A 19,995-nucleotide genomic window follows, 5' to 3' on the forward strand; every position below is an offset into this window, starting at 1 on the left:
GTGTATAAGAGACAGTATATATATAGTGCTGAGAATCGAACCCAGTGCCTCACACATGCTAGGCAAGTGAGCTACCGCTAAGCCACAGATTCAGCCCTGAGTTTCTTGATTCTTAATGTTTGACTTTCGTTGAATTTGAGAAATTTTCAGGCATTACTTCTCCAATATTTCTTTCAGTTCCAATCAATCACTTTGTCCTCTCTTACTGGCATTCTAATAACATGAACCATAAAACTTTGGATATTGTCCCATGAACTTTTTAAATATCATTTTATAAGACTCTGGGTCCTTATTAAAATCCCCTGGAGAGAGACTTCATATTGTGGGAGTTTAGCAAGCAATCAATCCTGGTTAGGTTCATATCACAAGTTCTGTTTTACCTTGTGAGTGGTAGACCAATAGTGCCTTAGTTCTTTCCCAAAGGCTTTCTTTTGTAGTGGTGTAAAGTGGCACAGCTGTTCTGGAATAAGAGTTGAACAGTTGCTTATAAAACAAGACATACACTTACCATATGACATAGCAATTGTACTCTCAGGCAGGAGTCTGACTCAGAAAAATAAAAATTCATGTTTACCCAAAAACATGCACATAAATTTTCACAATAGCTTTGTTTATAGTGGCCCAAACTGGTAACTGCCTGTTTTAGTCAGCTTTTTCACTGTTGTGATTAAAGGACCCAACCAGAATAACTATAGGGGAGGAAAAGTTTATTTGGGGGCTCATGGTTTCAGAAGTCTCAATCCATAGACAGCAGACTCCATTCCTTGGAACTCATGGCAGAAGAGTGTGGCCTGGAGGGAAGCAGCTTATATGCTGATCGGAAAGCAGAGAGAGAGAGAGAGAGACTCCATTCTCCAGAAAAAAATATATACCCCATAGCCATGACCCCAAGGAACCACTTCCTCCAGCCACACCCCACCTGCCTCCCATTACCACTCAGTTAAGCCCATCAGGGATTAATCCACTGATTAGGTTAAGGCTATAACCCAATCATTTCTCCTCCAAATCTTCTTGTGTTGCCTGAGATTTTGGGGGACACCTCACAGCCAAGCTATAAAACAACCCAAATTTCCTTCAACAGGTAAATTATTAAATCACCTCTGATATATCCATACAATGGAAACTCAATAAGACTCGATAATAAAAAGGAACATGCTGATGATACATGCAAAAGATTGAATAGATCTCATAGACTTTATGGTCTGTGAAAAAAGCCAATCTTAGAAGGTAACATACTGTAGGATGCTATTTATATAACATTCTCAAAATGACAAAACTAGAGAAATGAAAAACAGATTAGTGGTTTCCAGAATACAAGGAAGGGATGGAAGTGGGTGCAACTGCAAAAAGATAGCAGAAAGGAGAATGTGGGTTTGGGGTGGTTCAGTATCTTTTTTTTTAATCTTTTGCTGTATTGGGGATCAAATACAGGGCTTCATGCATACTAGACAAATGTTCTACTATTGAGCTACATTCCTATCCCTTTATATCTTTATTTTTAAATTTTGAGATGAGGTCTCACTACATGGCCATGCTAGTCTTTAATTTGCAATCCTCCTGCCTCAGCCTCCTGAGTAGTTGGGATTATGGGTGTGGGTCAACACATCCGCCAGGTAAATATATTTTGTGTGTATGTGGTGCTATCAATCCAACCCATGACCTTGAGCATGCTAATCATTTTGCTCTACCCCTGAGATACATCCCTAGCCTCAGTTCAACTTTTTTTTTTCCCAGTAACAGGGATGGAACTCAGGGACACTCAACCACTGAGCCACATCTCTAGTCCTATTTTGTATTTTATTTAGAGACAGGGTCTTACTGAGTTACTTAGTGCCTCGCTTTTGCTGAGGCTGGCTTTGAACTCGGGATCCTCCTGCCTCAGCTCCAGAGCTGCCAGGATTACAGGCATGTGCCACCAAGCCCGGCTTCAATTCAGCATCTTGATGGTGGTGGTGTTTACACAAATACACACACACACACACACACACACACACATATAAACACATGTGTGCACACACATGGATGTAAATAATGGTGAAATCTGAATAAGATCAGAAGTCTAGTTAATAGTATTGTACCAATGTCAAGTTCCTGGTTTTGATATTATGCTACAATATATCTTACATATGGGTGTTCCTTAGTTTACAATTGGTTTACAATAGGGCTATGTCCCAATAAACCCACAGTAATTTGAAAATATCATAGGTCAAAAACTGCATTGAGTACACCTAAGTAACATTGTAGCATATCAGTTGTTTCCCTTGGTGATTGTGGTTTGACTGGGAGCTGTGACTCACCACTGCTACCCAGCATTATAAGAGAGCATCATACCACATATGGCTACTAGGGAAAAGATCAAAATTCAAAATTTGAAGTACAGTTTCTAGTAAATCTGAATCACTTTGCAACATCAAAAGCCTAACTAATGTAACTCAAGTACTGCTTATCATTATGTAAGTTGTCCTCACTGAGAAAAACTGGAAGAAGGTATACAAAATTTTCAGCACTATTTTTACAACTTCCTGTGAATATATAAAAAGCTTTAAAAGACTTTGCTGTGATTTTTAACTCTGTTCTTAGAAGTAGGCCTGGGATTCGTGTTGCTGCATCCATAGAACTAGGGACTCCTTCTGCTTTCTCTCCTCTGGGATTCACTCTACATCTCTGGCTCCCATGGGTCTCCTCTTAAGGTTTCAGGTACTGATACTGCCAGCACCACAGTGCAACTTTGCAGCTGGGGCTGCCATCATCAGAGGAAGGAAAGAAATTACTAAAAGAAAATGAACCCAAAGATTTAATTCCCACATGTACTTCAATTTGCAAAGGCTCCCTTCCAATCTTCTGGTGTGTTAGTCAGCTTTTGATCACTGTGACAAAATACCTGAGATAATCAACTTAAAAGGAAAAAAGGGGGAAAATGGAGGAAAGGTTTGTTTTGGTTCAGTTTCAGATGTTTCAGTCTGTAGTCACTAGACCCTGTTGCTTTGAGCTTGTGGGAATGCATGGCAGAGGAAACCTGATCATTTCAGGGTGACCAGCAAGCAAAGAGAGGGGAAGGGGTTGGGGTCCCAACATCTTCTTCAAAGGCATACCCCCAGTGACCTAACTTTCTCCCATGAGGCCCCGCCTCCCTAAAGTTCTACCACCTCCCAATAGCACCACAGACTGGCAACCATGCCTTCCACACATGGCCTTTGGGGGACATTCCAGATCCAAACTATATATAGAATATGGCTAGAGAGATGGTTTCTCTTGGTGCATTTTTATGCAAATACTTACTGTACTGGAATTGACCTTGATTTGAGGGAGACAAGAATGGAAAAGAGACATGAGGAAATTTACCCTTGAAAGGGTCATTCTTCTTCATGTTTTGGCTCTTTTCTCCAATGCACCTGCTGTTGTTAACATTTCAATGTCCTCAGTTAGTTACTTGTTTATTTTGTACAGAGAGTTTACCTTATTGTTTTGTTTTTGTTCGTTTGTTTTGCAACATTGGGGATTGAACTCAGGAGCACTCTACCACTGAGCTACATTGCCAACCCTTTTTTTGCTTTTCATTTTGAGACAGAGTCTCACTAAGTTTCCCAGGTTGGCCTTGAACTTGCAATCTTCCTGCCTCAGCCTCCTGAGTAGTTAGGATCATAGGTGTGCACTACCACATCCAGCTTATCCAGAGATTTTCGCTTATGATCATTGGGATAGCTAGATTGTAGTAATCTTAATTTCATTTTGGCCAGCATCAAAAGGCATAAATACAATTTTTTAACCTTCCCAATTACCTTGCAAAATCAGTATTACTTCTCCTATTTTAAATAGGTATAGTCACCTGCTGATGTCCATACAGCTAATGCTAAAGATAGATAGAAATGCTCCTCAATTTACAGTGGGGTTATATCCTAATAAACCTATCATGATTTTCATAAATTGTGAAAATATTGTAGATAAAAACGCACTTAATACAATTAACACTCCAAATATTAGCTTAGCAACACAGTGCACTATAGAGTATCTGTTGCTTGCCATGGTGATTACATGGTTTACTGGGACCTGTGGCTCACCTCCACTGCCCAGCACAGGGAGCAAAGATCATACTGCATATCACTATCTCAGGAAAAATTTTTTAAAAATTTAAGGACAGTTTCTACTGCAAGCATATGCTTTTTCAACATCATAAAGTTTAAAAAAATATACAAATCAAACCATTGTAAGCTGGTTAGACCTTTAGGAGGCAGTGCTTATGGGAGGTCCTTAGGTCACTGGGGACATTCCCTGGAGGGTATTATGAGACTGTAACGCCTCCCTCTGCCCCCTCTCTTTTTCACTCTCTGCTTCTTGGTTCAAGATTGGGCACTTACTCCGACATGTGCTCCTGCTATGATGTGCCACCCTGACAAGAGGCCAAATAAATGAAGCCACCTGGTCTTGGACTTGAGACTTGAACCTTCAGAACCATTGTCTATTTGTCTGTCTTTCTGTGTTTCTCAGTCCCTCTCTCTGTTTCTCTGTCTGTCTCTGTCCCCATCTGTCTCTCTGTGTGTAAAGTATGTAAGTGTGTGGTGTGTGTGTGTATTGTGTTATAAAGTTGTTTTTCCCAGAAAGCAGGAAAGGACAAAAAGGAAACAGGAGATGAAAGGAAAAAAAGTGGTGGGGGGAAGAGGGTAAAATAGGGAGAGAAAAGAGAAGGAGAGAATAGAGAAAATGAGGAGGCTTTTCAACATGGGTCAGGATAATACCAGGCAGTGACAGCTGTGCACTGAGCCCACCCCAATTACATGTATCTCATTCCTTCATGAAGTTAGTGTAAGCAAATTAGCCAGTCCAAGCAATGAAATAATTCTATCCCCCTTTGCAACTAGGGGCCCAGGCTTAAACTAACTAGCCTTGACATTTTCTTATTGACCCATTTTATCTGCCTTGGTTGGGTGGATATAAAAATTGGCTGAAGATGATGTTTATTGTATAGTGGAGGAAATACTTTCTCTCTTCCTCTCCAGAAGGAATAAGGAAATATGTTGCTCCAATTGCTTCTGGTATTCATCTTTCAGTTGTGAGAGGAAAGAGCCCTGGGGACAAAGCCAGTGCATGAAATAGATGCTTGGTATCCTAAACGGAATCTTTTATTCCTCTGGATTTCCTTCTCCAGTAAGCTATTTAATTCAGGTTTTTTTTTTTTTTACTTGCATCCTTAATTGTTCTCCCAGCCTTGGCTGCTCCTGGGGGATGTCCCAGGGGCCTCTCCCCAGGTGGGTGCTGGAGAACTTCCTGATTCTGTGCCCAGGATCAGAGCAAGCGACCTGTAGTCACAGGTGGGGTATCCAGGTGTGTTTGCTATTGTTCCTACTCAGATCTACATTCTGTATGCTTGTGAGTACATCCCAACTATCCTTAGGAAACCCCTCTGTTATTTTTTTTTCCACAAAATAACCAATTCTCCAGGCAATAACCAATTCAACTGGGTGTCCTACAATTCAATTCATTTCTGACACTAACTATGCAAAGTTAGCATCAGATTCTAACAGGTTTAGGGGCTCAGTCCCATAAGACTACCCTCACTTCAGATACCAGCTGCAAGTATTAGATCCCCAAGTTACTCAGAATTCTGTTTTACTTGGCTACAAAGTCAGAAGTTCCCACACCCTCACTCCTTTCTATTATTTGCTAGAATAATTTCTATTTGTTGTTGTTGTTGTTACTGTTATAACAGAATACCACAGACTGGATAATTTGCAAAGAAAAGAAATTTGTCAGGAGTTCTGGAGGATGAAAAGTTCAAAGTCAAGGTGCCAGCATCTAGTGAGAGCCTTCTTGCTGCATCAAAATATAGTAGAGGGCATCTCATAGAATCAGGGAAAGAGAGTAGGAGCAAGAGAAAATCAAGGAAGCTGAACTCACTTTATTTTTTTAAGAATTTAACATTTATTTTATTTGTTTTTATGTGGTGCTGAGGATTGAACCCAGTGTCTCTCACATGCTAGGCAAGCATGCTACTATTGAGCCACAACCCCAGCCCTGAACTCACTTTTATAAAACTCACCCTTGAAATAACTAGCCCATTCCAGAGATAATGGCTTTTATCCATTCATGAGGTCTCTGCCCTAATCACCTCCTAAAAATCTCACCTCCTAGTACCATCACGATGAGAAATAAACTTGAATCTGAATTTTGGAGGAGACATTTAAACCATAGCACTTATCATTACCAGTTTATTGTAAAGGTTACAATTCTGAAACAGCCAAATGTAAGAGATGAATAGGGCAAGGTATAAGAGATGCAAAGGGAAAGGAACATGGAACTTCCAAGCTCTTTCTGTGAATCCCCACTCCCTACCCCACTCAGCACCTCAAACAATGTGTTCACCAGCCTGGAAATTCTTTGAGCCTGTAATTTAGGGGTTTTGTGGGGGATTTGTTGCATTGGCATAATTTATAAAATCATTGACATTGGTGATTAATTCAATCTCCAGCCCCTCTCCCCTCTCTGGAGTTTGGCCATTAGGGCTGAGAGTTCCAACCCTCTAATCACATGGTTAGTTTCTTTGCCAACCAACCCCCATCCTAAAGCTATCTAGGGACCATCAGTCACCAGCCACCAGCCATCTAACTTGCAAAAAGAAGGTATTATTATCAGAAATCTCAAGAGTGTTAGGAACTATGTGCCAAAAACTGGGGACAAAGACCAAATATTTATTTTTAATTCTATCACACCATCCATTATCAGCCCATAGAGTTGGTTTAAGAGATTGCCACCTCTGCCTCTAGGAGTAAGCATATGGTGGGGTCTGGCCACTTTATCCGCTTGGTCATAGTAGTTGGCTCAACAGTGGACTGATGACATGTGTGCAATGCACCAATGAGACTCAGAATATGGTTCGGAAAGCCCATTAAAAAGAGAAGGAATTTCCCTCCTGCTGCTCCCTTCTGGGATTCTGATAGTACAGAATGTTCCTCCAGGATTTGCTGAGGGTCATCTTGCACCCATGTAGGGAGAGCCTATAAAAATAAAAAGACAATTATGATGAAAACAATATTGAAAAATCCTTTCAAAGCAGAGTTGCGAAGCCATCAAGAGAGAAGGACTTGTATGTGATTTCAGCTGCTGCCTAGGAATGTGCGCTATGGTCACCTGACTGTAGGCAGCTAGAATAGTCATCATGCCCAGAGACTCAAGATGCAAAACCAGAGATTATCAGAAATTTGTTTTATGGACACTTTTACTAAATATATACTTTTTTTCTTTTTAATCCTCTCTTGGTTGTAACAGAGACTTAGCCTACCTTTGCTAAAAAGTAGTGACTTTTTACCTAGACCTGCAAATGCACTATTGGTAACTGAGAGCAGGATAAAATTTGGCCTCTCTGCCTTCATCTTGTTCCTATCTCCTTTGTTACCTTACACTTTGGGTCAGGTCCCTACTTAGCTCTTCACATAGGCCTGTTAATCATTTAAGAAGTGTTCATCTGTGCTTGCTTTGGCAGTCCATATGCTAAATTTAGAATGATAGAGAAAATTAGCATGGCCGTGTGCAAGGAGGACACACAAATTCATGGGAAAAAAAAAGAATCCTCATATAAAAACTAGTAATAAATACAAGATTTATTAGTTCCAAATTTACCTGACCTATCTTGGACCCCGCTTTGGGACTGAGGCAATATTCAAAGTATTCTATTTCACCCCCTGGAAATGGTGCACAGGAGTTGTCAGTCATCACCCTCTTCCAGGATCACAGGTCTGATAGACAAACATCCTGAGTAGCCATGAAAATTGTCTCCTCAAGTAATAAGGACTTCTCTGGAACCACCTCCTTGCAGAATCAGAACTGAGAGAATAATCAATAAGACCGAAGTTTGATCAAGACTGCTTTATTTTGCATAACTCTTACACTTTACACCAATTCTTCCTCTATTTAAAACTGAAGCACTGGTCAGCAACCTGAAGACACAGCTGAGAGACTGGATCTCAATTTGCCTTCACCATATGGCTATACTGATCAAAAGTGTCTTTCACCACTATATTTTTTGCTTGTTTTGGTGGAGGACAAGTGACAGGACCTGGCTAATTGGAAACACCAAAGTTAGACTTCAAGTCTAGGAAGCCAATAACATGGTTGCACAGCCCCTGTCACACAGCACCTGTTTTTCCTCAGTATCAATAGAAATTCCCTACCAAGGAATTTTTATTGCTTTGTACTCTGCCCATTTAATCTCCCACTTTCTCTGCTTTCTTTGAAAGAGTGATTCAGAGCTATCTGAACCTGTGTTTTCTTAACTGCAACTCAAACAAAGTCCTTTTTACTTTTGTAGTTTCTGAGCTTGGATTGATTGACAAGCCCAACTGAAAATATATAAAAGCAACTCAGAAGAGAGCAAGGCCAAGAGAGGGACAGAGAGAGCCCAACTCTGATTTTATCATATGACTTCCTAGATATAGTTTTTGAGGTTACACCAATCTCCAAACTTTTCATAAATGAAAAGTTCTCCTCCCAAATCAGTTGGGTTTCTGATACAGCTAGAATAGACCCAATGATTACAATACATGTCACCCTGAGCCTGTGGTGTCAACATCCTGCTTTGAGGCCCTCCCTGACTGCCCTCCTCCCTAGTAACCAAAAATCCCAATGCCTTCATTCACAGAGTTGGGTCTCCTCAGGTGGGAGGGACTCCTTTTTTTAGGATAAACTTAATTTGGGAGTCTTTTAAAATAAGCAGTATGGGGGAAATTTCAGAATGACAAGACACCAGAACTTAAGAGTATTTCTGTGTCCTCCTCTGCTTTTTCTTTTTCTTTTTTTAAAATTCTTTTTAGTTATAGATGGACACAATATCTTTATTTATTTATTTATTTATTTTTATGTGGTGCTGAGGATAGAACCCAGGGTCTCACACCTGCGAGGCAAGTGCTCTACCACTGAGCTACAGCCCCAGCCCCTCCCCTCTGCTTTTAGTCGACTTACACCAGTGAGGACTACATTCTAGATGTAAGTGCAATATAGATGCAAATAACAGAAAATCTTTCACAGGAAGAAATCTTTCCTTGGGTTTCAATAGAGAAATAAAATTCAGGAAGAATGTAGATGGCTGCCTCAGCATCTAAGGAAAGTCTTATCGGCAAAGTCTCCTTTGCACTTGCTTCTCCACTACCCTGAGTGTATAGCTTCCATGTTCATGATCTCATGTGGGCAGGAGGAAGGGAAAGATGTGACAGCAGCAAATCTCTCTTCTAGAATCCTGGAAATCTTTGTTCATTAGCATATTCCAAGTACCCAGAATTGCTGCTTCCTATAAATGTGCTGAATGAATAAGTGGAAACTCAGACAAAAACAATTAAAAAAAATTTATCTCTTATACCCTGAAAAGTAGAATTGGGCATGAGAGAAAGGCCTGGAATAAGCACTTAATGACCCCTCACAGCATCTGCCACCCTATTCGCCACACTAGCATGTGATCTCTTTCTCTGGGCCTTCATTTTCCACAGAAGGAATCTCTTGGGGAGATTTTTTTCTTCTTCATATAACTGAGCAGATCTAGGCCCCTCGCTCCACTAAACTTTCTTAGGATATTCTTACCCACCACAGGGCATATGTTTCACTGAGGAGATGTGTTCTCCACTTTCTGTAACTTCTCCTGGGGTAGAAATGATTAGGATTGACATCTTATCGGGATTGATATCTGATTGTGACTCCAGTAGGTATCATGAGCTGGCCGGCCCCCTTCTGCCTTTAGCAATGACATTAAACACCAAGCTGACACTTTTTTTTAGTGCTGGGATCAAATGCAGGCCCTTGCACATGCTAGACAAGCACTCTACCATTGAGCTATACACCCTCAGGCCTGGCACAATTTTTGAACAAGTACTTCTAAAAGAACATTGCCAACATACATATCCCATATGCTACGATAATGGAAGATTTACCTTAATAAAGGTGCCTACAGTCAAACCAAATTTATGTCTTTTTAGGAGTAAAAATAGAATCACTCAATGTATGGAGAGTGTTAAGGAGGCTTCAGGCCAGTGTTATGGGCTGAGTTGTGTCATCTCCTCCCCGCATCCCAAATTCACATACTGAATCCCTAATCCCCATTTGGAAATGGAGCCTTTGGGAAGTGTGTCTGTCAGTTTTGTTGTTTTGACCAAAATCCTGGCAAAGACAACTTAGAGAAGGAAAAGTTTATTTTGGCTCATGGATTCTGAGGTTTAGTCCATGGTGGGCTGTCTACATTGCTCTGGTCCTAAGATAAGGCAAAACATTATGGTAGAAGGGCTGGTGGAGGAGCACTCCTCCATTCATGGTGGCCAGGAAGCAGTGGTGTGGATGGTAAGGGACCACAGGGAAGGTGCTCTTCCAAGGCACACCCCCATGGACCCACATCCTTTAACGGTGCTTCACCTGCCTACCATTTCCACCCATCCAGTTCATTCAAACTAGGATGGACTGATTAGGTTATGGCTCTTATAATCTAATAATTTCATCTCTGAATATTCCTGGACTAACACAGGAGCTTTTGGCAGATAGCTCATATCCAAATCATCACAGGAAATATTAGGATTACATGAGGTCGTGAGAATGGTTTTCATGATGGGATTAGGGGTTTGATAAAAAGAGGAAGGGAGACATTGTGCTCTCTTTGTTGTGTGAGGACACTACAGGATGCATCATGTGCAATTCAGGGAAAGTCTTTACCAGGACCCAAATCAGCCAGTACCTTCATCTTGGACTTCTAGAACTATGAGAAATAAATATCTGTTGTTTAAGCCACCCAGTTTATAGTATTTTTTTAGAGTGGTCTATCAGACTAATACAGATCTATAAAGGAGAACTTAATTAAGGGTCACTAGGAGTTACCACCCCAACTCTCTGCACTCTGACCTTCCGGCAATACCTCACCCTTCCCACCTTGGGTTCCTCTTAACACAATCTCACTACTTCTAATAGGTTCCTCAGTGTCCCTTGATGAATCATCAAATGATAGCATTTTTACCATTGCAAAAAGAACATTTTGAACATAAACACAACATTAAGGAAAGTAAAACACTCACCCCCTCCCAAATAAACTCAACTATTTTTGTTTTGATAATTCCCATCCAGTCCTTGTTCATACATGTGATAACCAGAGGTTTATTTCATATTCTGTTTTTGCATTCAACAGAACATTAGAAGCATTCTTCATGTTGCTACAGCTTTCTTGATATATTAATAGCTATATAATCACCCTCAAATTTGTTGCACCACAATTTGCTTAACAAATAAGTGAGTTTATTTCCAACTTTTTGTTCCTGTAGCTAATGCTGCAATCATCATTATTACATACAGTTTGTTTTTTCTTGTGTTGAATATTGGTTTAAAAGACACAGGTATCAGTTTAAAGCTGGTGTCTCACATTGTCCTGCTCCTGCTGAATCTCCAGGCTACTGGTTCTGGAAAAGCTGCTGGGTCTCCAACTATCAGACTCTCAGTTGACCACAAATGATCTGGAAGCAACACAGTCCCTTACCTGGATGATGTCTTTGGTGGTCTTCTGTTGCTATCACGAAATACCAGAGATTGAGTAATTTGTATAGAATTTAGCCCACAGTTCTGGAGGCTGGGAAGTCTAAGAACATGATGTTGGCAACTGCTCAGCATCTAATGAAAGTTTTTTTTGTTAGAGAGCATTCTGCAGAGTCCTGAGGCAGCATGAGACATTCATAGGACAAGACAGAGCAAGCATGCTAGCTAGCTTAGGTCTCTCTTGTAAAATTACTGATGCCATCATGGGGCCTGTCTACTTCATGACTTTGTCTAATCCTAATTATTCAAAAGCTCCAACTCCAAATACCATTAATGTGAATTATGAGATTAGGTTTCAAGATGAGTTTTTGCAGGGATAAACACTCAGACCATAGCAAATGACATGTCTAAAAAGAGACTCAGACCCCTAAGTTTATTTTAGAAGAAAGCAGCCAGATGCTCACCCAGAGGGTGGTTCTTCATTTTGTTATGGGTTGATGAGCCTTGAGCTGAAAAGCTCTTCATTTTCTTTGGCTCGAAAAAAATGTAAGGTTTGTGTTTTTTCAGTTTTTTTCTTTCTTCCTTCCTGTTTTTTTTTTTTTTTTTTTTTAAGGATGGACACTTTATCTCTGGATGGTATCTATGTTTGGAGCCCAGTGGATGGGATGGGGGCTTGATGTCTCTCTTCTCCATCCCACCTGCTATCTGTGAAGTGTGCTTCTATTTTTCCCTCCAGGCAGGTTCCTTCCTTAGAAGAAGTTTGGCTGTTGGACTTTCAGAAGAGCCCCTTAGAGTCAGGAGCCTGGCAGGAACAGGAAGGAGCATGTCCAGATGTTGACCTTTTCGGGAAAGAAGTACTTAGATAAGCTTATTTCCTCCTCTGGCCTAGGAACCAAGACTCTACAGAAAGAGGGTTGGTGCCTGCCTGGTGGGTCTTGGAGATGGGAGTCTCTCTGACTCCCCCCGGGGCCCTTTTCCTTTAGGAACAACAGCTGAAGACTGAGGCTCCCATTTTCAGATCTTTGACATATTCTAGAGAACACCTAGGAGGGGGGATCAAAAAAAATTAAAGAACACAGAGGGCTGGAGAAGCTTACTTAAGCTTGTCTTTCCATGGGTTCACCTTGGGCTGGGAAGTGCTGTCTGCTTCCTGAGCATCTTGTCTTTAGCTTCCTGGCCACCCCACTGCAACCTCAGAACAGACAAATCATGAATGAACTAGAAGGTTGCAAGAATGTACATATAAGAAATGTAGATCTAGATGTAGAAAATATACATTTAGAGAGAGCCAGCAGCCTTGTGGAGGACCTGGGTAATCCTGTCCTCTGTCAAAGGAAGAGCTTTGCATGTTGGGGAAGGCATTTAGTAGTGAACTTTAACTTTGGGTGTTCACACCCTGCTGAGAGGTCTGCACACTATGCTGCAGATCCCCCCACCCCCACCCCGCAACAGCCACAACTTCTGTAGTCCTCCAGCCTGAGGCAGGGTGACCACTGTGATAGCCTGTTGGAAAGGCCCCTTTGTGCTGGGCAGCTCTCCACATGGCCCTGGAGTTTTACTACCCATGACACAAAGGGCGGAGGAACTCCTAATTTTCATGGCAAAGCTCCATACCAGCTCCTTTAACACCTGTTAATTAAGTGCAATACATTTTTCTAGAAAATGGCAAAGATGACTTCCAGGTGGCGATTGCTATCTTGTGATGTTGGGGATGTCAGAACACCACTTGATCTTATTAAGTGCATGTGATGTGATAGAGTGTGGGGGGCTCTGCATCCTCCCTTGGGAGCTGGCATTCCAGCGGGCCTCTCTCTCCTTTACCTTTTTTGGGGGAAGGAGGCAAGGAGAAGATCTCTTCTTCCAAGCTGGAGAGGGCAGAACAGAGTGCAGTCCATTGGCCTTATATGCCTGTGTGCGTGTGAGTGTGTCACTGTTGGTGGGATGGAGGAGTGATGTGGTAGGGAGAGAAGCTGTGAATGTATCCTTTTCAAAACCAAATTAAATATTTTGAAGAAAAAAAAACGCAGCCAGAGTTCACCTGGAAGGAAATTGGGATCAGGCAATCTGCATGGGCTTCCCCCTCTGACTTCCAGAGGTTGCCTCTGGTTGCCCCATTTCTGTTTAGCTATGTTGGCCCAGATGGGGCTATCCTTCCTTCATCAGATTCTCCCTTGGCAAGTACTCGTTTGTTTCTTTTTTTCATTACTGGGGATTAGACTCAGGGGTGCTTTGCCACTGAGCTACATTTCCCATCCTTTTTTAATTTTGAGATAGGTTCTTGCTAAGATGCTGAGGCTGGCCTCAAACTTGCAATCTTCCTGCCTCAGCCTCCTGAGTTGCTGGGATCATAGGCATGTACCATTGTGCCTAGCTGGTACCCTGTTTCTATGTCCAAGGTGTGGGAACCTGACTGGGGGTAGACCAATCAGATACTTTCTTTTTAGAGAAACAATTTGCTTAGTTGGATAGCAGCACTCTATCAGCTACCCCATGATTTCACATGACCAGATCCCCAGAGCTGCCTGGGTGCTCTTTTTTGAGCCCAGCCCTGCTACCTTCCCTTCAATCAGGCAAGCAGCTCTGCAGCCTTCCCAAAGAATCTTTCCTGTACATGTTGAACTGAGTCTATCTCTCCTACTGTGAGCAAAAGGCCTTTCTGGATAACTCTGTACCCTAAGGATAACCACTCCAGATCAGCCTGAGCATCATCAGTCAGACATGAGAGCTGGCTGGCCCAGACCTGGTCCAGCCAGCTGTCATCTATTCTTTCTCAGCCCTTTGTGGCTCAATCATTCATCACTCTGACCAAACAAATCCTGACAAAGGACAAAATGATAACTTCGATTCTTCTAAAAGGCAGCCACCCTGGCAGCTCTTGCCTGCTCAGCATCCCAAGGGAAGGATCAGGCCCAGGACCCACTCAAGTTCCTGGAGAGCACTCAGCCTCAAGGCTCTCGCTTCTTGGACCTGGCCAAAAGCAAAGAAATCCAGGGGTCATCTTTACACTGAGCCTGGCACCAACCTGTGGCAGTAAAATGAGTGAGGGTCCTGAAGCCAGCCAGGATTAGGTTTGTGCCCCAGAGTCACCTCTCATTCCTCGTCAGCTTCAGTTTCCTTATTTGCAAAATGGGCCTGATAATTCCTATGTCTGAGGGTCTTCAAGGACATTAAATTATGGTCTGTAGTACATGACAGGTTCCAAATCTGAGGCATTTTGTCTGTTACCACCCATCTGTTTACAGGAGTTTTTGCAGCGTCACTGCACCTGACCCCAAACCCACTGTCTCCCATATGGCCCGGATTGTGGGCAGTACCAGTACAGCAGGCCTTCCTCTCCCTGCCATTGCTTCCCTAATGAGACCCCACCAGGAGGGAGGGAGGGCAGCTTCCTTCCATTAGCGGAACTGCTCAGAGTGAGAGGAAGCTGGTCACTTCCATTTTTTTGAGGTTCCTTGTATACTAAAAATGAGGAAGATTAAAGTGGTTGTGGTATAATTTCAGTGTTTACACAGAAAAAGTAGAATACAATATATTTGTTTTATTGACAAGATAATTGCAGAACTCAATACATTTCCTAGTAAATGTATTGCAGTGCTTCAAGTCTCAAGATTTTCATATATTTCTTTTAAGCCACTGGAGCTGGGGTTGGATCCTTAAAGTCAGAATTTCTAGAAAATAACACAACCAAAACCAATGTAGAACCTTTATTGGATTCCATTCAAAGAAAAAAATGTGTGTGTGGAAAGGGGACATTTTAAGCTGTCTGGGAACATTTGAATAAGGCTGCGATATAGGATTATGTTAGGGAATTATTGTTAATTATCTTGGTCATGATAATATAGGAGAGTGGCCATTGCTATGGTTTAGATATTGAGTTAGCTTTCCTTTAATTAAGAAAAGGTTTATTTTGGCTCATCATTTTGGAGGTTTCAGTCCATGATTGGTTGGTCCCCTTGCTTTTGGCCTGTAGCAAGGCAGTACATCATGGCGGCAGGGTGTGGCAAAACTGTTCACCTCATTGTTGGGGTACAAAAAAGGACGAGGAAGGGGCTGGGATCCCATACCCTTCAAGGGCATGCCCCCATGGCCAGAAGACTTTCCATTAGGGCCCCCCTCCTAAAGTTCTACTGTCTCCCACTAGCTCCACAAAGGAAGACCATGCCTTTAACACACTGCCATGTTGGGGACTTATCCAAACCATATCATATATGGTTTGAGCACATCTCCCAAAGTTTCATGTGCTGTGTTGAGGAGGTAGAACCTTAGGAGGTGAGACTTAGTGAAAGGTAATTAAGTTGTTAGAGATTGCACCCAAATGAATGAATTAATGCTGGTGTCTTGGAGTGGATTGGGTCTCAAGAGATAGGGTTGTTTCCTAAGAGAATGGATTCTTACCAAAAGAGCAAGTCTTGCCCCTCCCTAGTTTCTTGTTTTCTTGCTCACACAGGAGCCCCTTCTGCATGCAGCCAATTGCCTTTCTACTTCCCTGCCAGACCATGACACAGCCAAGGGGAACCTTGTCAGAATGTCAGCAAAATCTCTTAGGCTTTGAGAACCATGAGTTAAATAAACCTCTTTGCTTTATAAAGTTCTCAGCCCCAGGTATTTTTGTTATAGCAATACAAAATGGACTAAAATGGTTCAGGAAAAAATAAATTTTTGTGGCACTGGATATCAAACCCAAGGCCTTGCATATGCTAAGCAAGCACTGAACTATACCCTGAACCCTTTTTAAAAATTTCATTTTGAGACAGGGTCTAAGTTGTCCAGGCTAAACTTGAACTGCAATCCTCCTGCCTCACTCAGTCTCCTAAGTTGCTGGAATTATAGGTGTGTGCTTTCATGCCCAGCTGGAAAAAATATTTTTACAAATAGAAACAATATAAAGATGTAGTATTTATGAATAAACGTTAATCTCTACTGAACCCAGGTGGAAGATATATACAGATATCTTGTGCCATATTGACATTTTTTCAATAAGAAAGTGTAAATTTTTTGGATTGCAAAACAAACACATGGTAAATTTTCCTTTTATGTTGTGTCTTGGTGGTAGTCGATGAGAGCAGAGGCAGGTAAGCTGGCCTGAAGAGATGAGAGACACTACTGTGATACAGACAGAGAAACGGACTATTGTGGAGAGAGCTGGGTGCAGTGTAATCACAGGGGTTTGGGAGACTGAGGCAGTAGGATTGCAAGTTCAAAGCCAGCCTCAGCAATTAGTGAGACCCTAAGTAACTGATCAAGACCCTATCTCAAAATAAAAACCAAAAAAAGGTGGAGATGTTTCGCAGTGGCTCTCACACACCCCTTCAATCCCTGGTTCCCCAAAGCAAAAACAAACAAGAAAACCCAGACAGGTCCATGTGCACTCATTCATAGGCCAGAGAGGACCAGAGGACCAGAGTCAGACATCAGCATATGTCCTCCAGGAGATATGACACACCCAAATAACCCCCATGTTTTTATTTACCTTATATGCCTAATTAACTAGAGGAAACTTTGTGCACAGAAGATAAACAGTTGGCTGGTAAGCACATGGAAAGATCACTCACTAGTCATTAGAAAAATGAAATTAAAACCACAAAGAGATACCACCATTCTTACATCCATTGAGATGGCTACTATTCCCCACAAAAGCAAACCAGTGTTGGTGAGTATGTGGAAAAACTGAAACACTTGTGCACTGTTGGAAGGAATGTAAAATGGTACAGCTGTATGGCAGTTCCTGAAAAAAAAATTTAAACATAGAATTGTCATGTGATTTGGTAATTCTACTTCTGAGTATATATGCAGAAGAATTTATACACCCATGTTCACCGCAATATACTGGCAAAGGCTATAAGGTAGAGGGAACCCAAGTGCCCACCAATGGATAAATAGAAGCAAAACATGGTATAGATATGCAATGGGACATTATCCAGCCTTAAAAAAAAGAAGTCTGACATATGCTACAACATGAATGAATATTGAGGATATTATGCTAAGTGAAATAAACCACTCACAAAAGGATAAATACTGAAATATTTGAGTAACGAGAGTTACTTAGAACAGTCAAATCCACAGAGATAGAAAGTAGTTGTTTGCTAAGGGTTAAGGGTGAGGAGAATGCAGAGCTATTTAATGGGTCGGGAGTTTCAGTTTTGAAAGATGCAAAGAGGTCTGTAGATGAATAATGCTGATGGTTACATAACAATGAGACTATACTTAATGCCACTATTTGTACATTGAAAAATAGTTAAGATGCTAAATTTTATGTTATGTATGTTTTACCACAATTTTTAAATAAGATAGCTTTATATCACTATTATAAAAGAAAAACCACTTACCCTAGAGGAAAAATCTCCATAAAATTAAGGACAATTACACTCCCCCAAACAGGGTGGTGTTGACATTACTCTAGATGCTGGTACCTTCTAAGGCTGTGCACAGAGACCTTATTCCACTTTTATTTAAAGGGGTAATCAGCAAGTACAATGAAAATATTAAAAACTCTGTTCCCAACTTTCTCCTTGACAACTTCAGAGGGGTCAAAAGAGAGTTGGTTTTTTTTAAAGAATTGCCTTCTCACCACTTGGTCTAACAGGGTGGTGTCTGTGGGCTTCTATAATAATTTCTCACGTCAGGAAGCATGGGCACCCCACACTTTGAAAGACCCTTGTAAGGACAAGAGAATAGAAACTATATGCATCTTGCATAAGACTAGGCCAGGGCACATCAAGTGAAAGGGGCAGAGGAAGGAGACCCCCATTAAGGAAGAGTTTTAGGGAAGTGGCCTGGGGCTATTTGTGCAAGGAATTCCAGGGTCTCTGATGCCTAATCATCACCTTGGTCCTAAGGACTCCTTGCTTGTGAGGAGGGGTCTAACAGGAGGAGAAGAGAAGTGCTAGCCTCTTTAAGTGCTGGCCCAGATGGGGACCCAGTTGCTTTGGTCTAGGAACTGTACTTCTTCATAGTAAGTAAGTAAAAACCAGTGTCAATAGGGTCTGGTCTAGAGAGAGGATGACAGAGCAGGTAGAAGGGAAGAAATTGGAGGATGTGAAAATTGTAAAGGATGTGACCAAGAAAGTTCCAATGGACATCTGATATTTTAGCCTGCACTGCATCCATACCCTTTCCTGGATAGAGTGCACCTCCGTATTCTCTCAGGACACTCTCTTATCTCCAGGATTCTTAGTACATTTGGTTGGTCCAAGCTGCCTTCAACCCCTTCCCACTGTAGAAGACTAGAGACTCAGCTCTGTCTGGTCAGAAGATGCCATTTTTTCTCCCCACAATGATCTTACAGGTTCTTGATTTATCTGCACCTGAAGCTAGGTTAATCCTGCCCCTTCATTTATATTTTACACTGAGCAACCTTTAAGGATGTGAAGTGTGTGTGTGTGTGTGTGTGTGTGTGTGTATGTGTGTGTTGGAAATAGGCCTCACTTCAGGAGGTGCTTTATAATCATCATGGGTTCCCCATCTTCAGACTCAACCAATCACAGGTCCTCAGTATTCAGAAAACAATTGCCCCTGTATAGCATTTTCCCTTTGTCGTTATTCTCTAACTTACAACTATTTTCATAGCCCTTTCATTGTATTAGGTATTGCCAGAAATCTGGAGGTTTGTAAACAAGAGAATGTGCATAGATTCTATGCGAATATTATGCCATTTGATATAATGTACTTGAGCATCTGTAGATTTCGGTATCCCGGTGCGTGTGTAGGGGTGTCCAGGAACCAATCCTTTGCAGATGCTAGGGAGTACTATACAATCTTCTTATCTAGGGCTTGTGGAGGTTTTTGTCTAGTCCTTAGTGGCCACTGCTGACCACTCTTGCTCCCCTGCAGTTCCAAGGCTATTGGGCCTTCGACGCTTATTTACAGACACCTCTCTCTTCAAGATGTCAATTATAAGACTTGCCGTTGACCAGTTAAATGTTAAATCTCAAAGTCATTTAACTTAAAACCATACTTTCAAAGTTTTAGGTGGTTTTCGATTGTCTCAAACGCTTCCACAGGCCCTTAGAAAACTTCCTTGTGCCAAACCCCCTGGCTATCAAGGTTTGGGGTACAGACAGCCCCAAACCGGCTGTCAGGTGCCCCGACTTCCCCGGGCCCTCGTGCAAGCGGGCGGGAGCTGACAGGGACTCACACGCATGCGCGGGGGCGGGGCTGCGCCTCAGGCCTGCGCGTTGCCGCTCGGGCGGTGGCGGACGCGCGCTGAGGGCTACATCCTGGACTAGTGAGATTTAGTGCGCTTTTGACCCTCCTTGGAAAGATTCGCCCGGGGCTGCCTTTCCCAGCCCCGGCTGTGTCCGTACAAGGTGCTCCCACTCGGCAGGACCCTACCGGGGCAATGGAGGGGGACCGCCCCCTCAGCCCTCGAAGGTCCCTGAGAAGACGACCGCGCGCGGCCTGACCTGCCGTCCTCTCGTGGAGCCCATGGGCGCGTCCCCGCGGGCGGGCAGCAGACGTGAGAGTGGCGAGCGGCGGGGCCGCGGCTCCGAGAAGGGCCGTGCTCGTGCTCGG

At 42.4% G+C, this 19,995-nt stretch overlaps 1 non-coding gene across 1 annotated transcript; it reads left to right on the forward strand.

Annotated features, from left to right (window-relative positions):
• The first annotated feature begins 7,458 nt into the window (after window positions 1-7,458).
• On the forward strand, window positions 7,459-7,564 carry LOC125611128. The gene has a single exon (XR_007341267.1). It is a non-coding gene; the product is annotated as a U6 spliceosomal RNA (small nuclear RNA).
• The last annotated feature ends 12,431 nt before the right edge of the window (window positions 7,565-19,995 follow it).

This window comes from Marmota marmota, unplaced genomic scaffold, assembly GCF_001458135.2.
Source record: "Marmota marmota marmota unplaced genomic scaffold, marMar, whole genome shotgun sequence".
In the NCBI taxonomy this organism is placed as follows: Eukaryota; Metazoa; Chordata; class Mammalia; order Rodentia; family Sciuridae; genus Marmota; species Marmota marmota.